The 6,709-nt window shown below is 39.5% G+C and overlaps 1 protein-coding gene across 1 annotated transcript in view; it reads right to left on the bottom strand.

Moving 5' to 3' along the window:
* LOC115292634 (olfactory receptor 5K1-like) overlaps positions 1 to 6,709 on the bottom strand; it is a 27,352-nt gene that overhangs the window by 20,067 nt on the left and 576 nt on the right. The window lies entirely within an intron of this gene.

Consider the following 6,709-nt stretch of genomic DNA (forward strand, 5'->3'; position numbering starts at 1 on the left):
CTTCTATTTTGAATGACAGGCTTGCTGGATACAGGATTCTTGGCTGCATGTTTTTTCTGCTCATCACATTGAAGATTTCTTGCCATTCCTTCCTGGCCTGCCAAGTTTCATTAGATAGGTCTGTAACCACTCTGATTGGTTTCTCTTTGTATGTGAGGCCCCTTTTCTCCCTAGCTGCTTTCAGAATTCTCTCTCTATCTTTATATTTTGCCAGTTTCACTATGATATGTCGTGCTGAAGGCCGATTCAAATTACATCTTAAGGGGGTTCTTTGTGCCTCTTGAATTTGAATATCTATTTTTTTCCCAGATTTGGGAAATTCTCAGTTATAATTTGGTCTAGTATCCCTTCAGGCCTTTTCTCTCTGTATTCCTATTCAGGAATTCCTATGATACAGATGTTGTTCCATTTGATTGTATCACTCAGGTCTCGAATTCTCCTTTCCTGCTCTTGAATTAATTTCCTTCTTTTTCAGCTTCCTCTTTTGCTATAACTATATCTTCTAATTCACCTATTCTTCTCTCTACCTCTTTAATCCTTGGGGTGGCTGCCTCCATTTTGTTATTCACCTCATCTATAGCCTTTTTTAACTCATCACACATATTTTCAAAGTGCCTAGTCATTGTCTTTGTTGATTCTTTGATGCTTTTCTCAACCCCAGCGATTAATTTTATGACAATTTTTTTTTTTAATTCTTGATCTGATATGTTGTCTAGATCTGCCTTGAGCAGTTCTATGGCTGTAACTTCCTCCTGGAGGTTCTTCAGGGAGAGTTCATTCCTTTTGTCATTTTTGCTAATATTCTGTCTCTTGTCACCTTTAGAAAGCTCTTTGTGCACTGTGCACCTGTTCATATTTCTCTTTTAAAGGAGGCTTATTGACTCTCCAGGGTCTGTCGTTTCAGTGAATATTCTTTTAATGGTGTCTCTCAGTTTCTCTTGTTGTGCCTTTGAATATTTTATTTTCCTACTCAGCAATATTCGGGACTCACTGTCATGCACATTTTGGCTTGTGTCTTGGTGTAGCCCTAAGAAGGAACACAGACTGACAAACACAGAGGGAACAGAAGCACACAAATGCACAGACAAATCAAACAAACAAACACATTAAAAGGGGGGAAAAAAGAAAGAAAATGGAGAGAAAAGTAACGAAAAGAAGAGAAGAAGAAAAGAAATTAAAAAAAATAAAGGGGATCAGAGACAACAAAGAACAGTGGACAGTCTAAAAGTGTATGACCAATTGAGGGGAGAGGTAAGGATGAGAATCAGGAGACTATATCTGGATTGCAAGAAGGTTAAAAAAAAGGGGGAAAGCAGAAAGGAAAATAAGGAGTAAAAATTTTTTAAAATGTAAGTTAAAAAGGTAATAATAATAAAAAATAAATACAAAAAATAAGAAAAAAGAAAAAGAAAAAAATTATAAAAAAAAAAAGAAGAAGAAGAAATGCAGCAGCTTCCCCTTGTGGATAGGCGTGGTTTGGTGTGGTAGGTCTCGGAGGCTGCTCTCAGATGCTCCACCTTGGTGTCTGCAGAGAGCATAATGGCAGCACGCCAATTTCTGCTAGAACTACGCACTATAGGCCCCTCTAATGAGTCCAATCTCTTTGTGCCAAGGTTGAGCCGAGTTGTATTTTCCTGGCCCACCTCGGTTCAAAGTTCCAGTCCATGCACTTTTATGTACCATAGATGAGATGTATTTGCTTTGGTGGTTGGCTTCTTAGGGGGAGGAATTGGTTTGTCTTGGCTCAGGCAGGGATTTCGGCAGCCCCTGCCTGAGGCAAGGTGTACAGTCTGAGGGGAGATGCACAGCAGGAGGTGAAGTGCACACCTTCACAGACACAACTTTGGATTCCCAGCCCCCAGCCAGGATCACGATCACGTGGGGGAGGCTTGAGTTTCTCTTGACTTCGTGCAGCTGTTGCCTGAGGTGCTGGGCGCTGCTGGAAATGAGCTGGAAGCTTCTGCTGCCTGAGAGAGCACCCAGGCGTCCATGACTGCCAACTCCCTGCTGGGATCGTGTAGGGGTGGGGACTATTTTTTCCCTGTTGGCACCTGGGATTCGGGATTCACGCAGCCAATGCTGGGGGTGAGATGCGCCGTGGAAGTGAGGTGCGTGCTCCCACTCCCAAAACTGAGGTCAAAGTGAGCACCCCTGGCGGTGCTGCTGCTGTGGCCGTCGACTCCCTGCCAAGATGGCACAAGGCTGGAAGCTGTTCTTCCTCTGCACCACCCGGGGTTTGGGATTGGGGCTACCCAGCAGTTATCTATGGAGTGAGTTTCTCTCTCCAAGCGTGGTTAAGCATTCTTTACCTCTTCCCCAGAGACAGTACTGTGAGCATGTTCAGTCTCTCTGTCTCTTCCCTTTGTCTCTCGGGCTCCGCGCACTTGCCCCGTGTTGGGCTGGGGTTCCCACCTCCCCTGCCCGTCTCGGGCTGGCCCGTTTTCCAATCTCCCTAGTTTGCACTCATCACTCAGGTATCGTTGAGGTTCTCTTCCTTCTGGAATCTGTATTTTCTCCTTCCGCTCTTGGAGATAAGAGTAATGTCGTTCTCAGTCGATAGATGGGGCAGACGAAGTTTACAGAGCTCCCTTGCTCTCCGCCATCTTGGCTCCTCCTCTAATCTCTAGTCTTATAGTTCATATTCAGTTGCCTGTTTGACATCTCCACTTAGATAACTGATATGCGTCTGAAACATAACATTGATAAAATAAAACTCGTATTTCTAGCTCCTCCAATCCTGCCAAGAAAATATTTCTGCTCATCTCCTTCAATTCAATAAGTGCTACCATCTTCCCCTCAGATGCTCAAGGCAAAAAATCTAGACATTTTCTTTGCTAGATCTTTAACCCCCTCGCATCTTCCTCTCAAATCCAAATCGTCAGCAAATCCTGTTGATTCATCCTGAAAAGGTAATTCGAATCCATCTGCATTTCTCCATGTCCATGACTATCATCCTAATTCTGAACTACTGTCATATCCTCCCACCTGGTCTCTCCACTTCCATCCTTACCTTCCATGATCCATTTCCTGAAGGATTGGTAATATGTTTGCTATTAAAATGTAAATAAGGTAATGCCATTTCTCTGCTTTAAAAACTCTGGTTTGGCAGGCAGAATAATGGCCCACCAAAGATGTCTTCATCCTAATCTTAGGAAACTTTGAATATGCTATATAACAAGCAAGAGGCAAATAACTTATCCTGGATTATCCAGGTGGGGCCAATGTAATTTTATTAATGTTGACACAGAGCAGAAGAGTCAGAATCAGTGATACAATGTGAGGAACGTTTGACTGGTCATGTCAGGCTTCAAAAGTGGAAGGGGGTCATGAGCCAAGAAATGCAGGCAGACTGCAGAAGCTAGGGAAGCAAATACCAATACTCTAATTTTAAACCAATGAGATTCATTTAGTACTTCTAACCTCCAGAACTGTGAAAGAATAAATTTGTGTTATTTTAAATTACTGAGTTTGTGGCAACCTGTTATAGCACAATAGAAAACTAATACATCCTCCCAAGGCTTCTCATTGAACTGAAAATGAAATGCAAACTCCATACTCGGTGTTACAAACCCTACAAGAACAGCTTTTCAACCCCATCCCCAACCACTTTCCCCTGGCTTTTATGGATTCTTCAAACATGCAAATCTTATTTCCGCCTTAAGGAATTTTCACTACCTCTTCAGTACCTATCCTGCCCTTTCCCAAACTGCTAAGGCTGGCTTCTTGCTACCTACGTCTCTGCTTGACTGCTAACCTTTTCCTAGAAAGCTTTTAATGCCATCTGCTCTAAAATAACTCCCAGCCATTCCTCTTCACATGACGCTATCTTGCCCACAGCATAGCACTTACTAATTTTTGCTGTTTTTCTTATTTAGGTATGTACATATTGCCATCTGCTTCCCCACTCTCCTCTGTTAGAATGGAGGCTCCCTGAGAACAGAATCTATCATTGTGATGGCTCACAGTAGACACCGTAGAGTGCTTATCACATGAATGTATGAATAATGGAACAATAAGTGGCAGGTGTCCTGTGGTACTAAACTTCAACTCTTTCCAAAAATGTTTCATAAATTTGTAAGAAAAGTAGAATAACAATGAATGAGCTACATGATTCTTTTCACTGACTTCATGAATCTTTCACTGACCCCACATAATTTCATGAGCTGAGTGAAGTAGTAAGCTAGGAGCAACATTCTTCACTCTTCTACATTTCTTTTGGTAGTGTCTTCCCCCATATTTCTTAACTAGCTCTTATTATAAGAGGAAGTTTCCCCATGATGCCGTATTAGCCCAAACTTAGTCATACATTGTCAGAGAACTGTGGTCCTCACCTCAAACAATCACATAACTCTAGATTTTAAGGTTTTTTTTTTATATTTATTTTTGAGAGAGAAGGAGAGAGAGAGAGAGAGAGAGAGAGAGAGCGAGCAGGTGGAGGAGAGGCAGAGAGAGAGAGGGAGATACAGAATCCAAAGCAGGCTTCAGACTCTGAGCTATCTGTCATCACAGAGCCTGATGCAGGGCTTGAACCCATGAGCCATGAGATCATGACCTGAACCAAGGTCAGATGCTTAACCAACTGAGCCACCCAGGAGTCCCTCTAGAATTTAAGCTCTGAGGGGAGGGATTTTTTTTTTCTGCTTTGTTCTTTGTTATATCCTCAGGGCATATCTCAGAAATATGCAGGACTCTGATGTCAGTGATGTAATCAGGCAGAGAAAAGCCACAGTTAACCTATGAAATGCCAGGGAGCTACCCAAGGCAAACACTAAGACTTGGGAGGTAGTATATGGATAACAAGAGCTTGGGAGTTTGGGAAGAAGACAGGTAAGCTTATCCCAGGAAAGCTATATGGACATTGGTCTGAATATTAAAGGGGGATAGGATTGTCATAGATGAAAGAAAATAGTGGCGATAATACAGATGAAGCAAAAGCCATACAACGAAGAATGAAAGTGACTTACTCAGAGAACCATGAAGAGAAGGGCTTGGCTTAGGGATGGTACATTAGGAGAGCAGAATATAAAGAGAGAAAACAAGCTCAAAAGATAAAGAGTTAGGATAAGCAGGATGAGTAATTAACCAAACAAACCAAGTTGGAGATTGATGGGCAATGGGGATTCATTACACTATAAATGATGGGAGTAAGCAGTTTGAGGAAAGGAGCCTTTTGAGAAACTCCTTCTGGATTTGCAAGAAAAAAAACATAAAGTTTATTCTAGTAAGTAAGATGTAAGATTAGACACATGAATATATTTTTAAAAGAAAATTCTAAAAATTGTATATTGATTTTAAAAAGTGGAAGAAAAGGTGCCACTTTATGACTTCTGCTTACTTCACACACCTTCTTCTGTCTGTGGCAACAAATCCTAGCTTAGTTTCCACTTCTTTTATGAGTCTTTAATGACCAATACAGTGGGATTTTTTTTTCTTCCCACTTAGGATTCTATACTCAAGTTGATGATACGGATAAATGGTTTAAATGCACACAAATTAAAATCAAAACATAGCCCTTAAAATTTGTTTGGAAATGGGCATATGCTTTACTCTCCAAGTCTCAAGGGATACATTATTTCCATTCAGTATGCCCATATGTTTAGGAAATTAGGTCTCTCAGGCTGTACTCTGATGTCAATGCCAAGTAAATCCCCTCAGAATTATTTAAAATATTTAAACCATTCTCTATCAATGACATAAATTTTAGCACTGAACTGTTGGTAGAAATATTTTTCTAAACAATCAAAAGGATAGAGTTTTATTTCTGGATCTGCTTTAAAAATCAGCACCAGACAACCAACTAGCTTTCATAAAACTCTTATCAGAGAAATCCAGGTGAGAAGCTATTTAAAACTTTCTCTCTCTCCCCCCCCCTTTTTTAATGGAAACATTAGCCTCCAGAAACATTTCTTTAGATTTTAAAGGGTTTTTTGCTGTAATTCTTATTTTTCAATCTTTTAAGTTATTTTAAATATTTTCTTAAATGTAAAGTCTACTGTATAAGAATTCGACAAATGACTATAATTTATTTGTATCACATCTGAATTTAAGAGAAGCCTAAATTACTAAATAAGTAAAGGTGCACTTTCATAGTAATAACAAAAAACATTAGCAATATTTTTGAAACTTCTTTGAATAATACGGTTTGCAATCTTTACAACTTAACAGATGAGATAGATATTTGCTTCTATAATAAAATGGTATACAAAATGTCTGTGTTGAACCTTCCCTATATATTAAACAAATTGTATGAGAAATGAAAATACAGTTAACCCTGGAACAATGTGGATGCTAGGGATGTTGACCCTGTGTATAACTGAAAATCCATATATAACTTTTGACTCCCAAATCTTAACCACAATAGTAGTAGTTCACCTGAACTATTCACTAGAAGACTTATTGAAAATATAAACAGTTAATTAACACATATTTTGTATGTTATACTGCATTCTTACAATAAAGTCAGCTAGAGTATTCTTTTAATATTACTAGGAAAATCATAAGGAAGAGAAAACACATTTACAGTACTGTACCGTATGGAAAAAAAAATCAATGTTTAAGTGGACCTGCACAGTTGAAATCTGTGTTGTTCAAGGGTCAGGTATAATATTAAGTCATTCTTTTAAAACCTTGATGTAATTTGAGGGAACTTTTTAGTTTCTCTTTTGATTCTTAGAGAAATAAAATGCCAGTATAAAACTTACTTCTGTCT

Source organism: Suricata suricatta, chromosome 5 (assembly GCF_006229205.1).
Source record: "Suricata suricatta isolate VVHF042 chromosome 5, meerkat_22Aug2017_6uvM2_HiC, whole genome shotgun sequence".
Classification (NCBI taxonomy): domain Eukaryota; kingdom Metazoa; phylum Chordata; class Mammalia; order Carnivora; family Herpestidae; genus Suricata; species Suricata suricatta.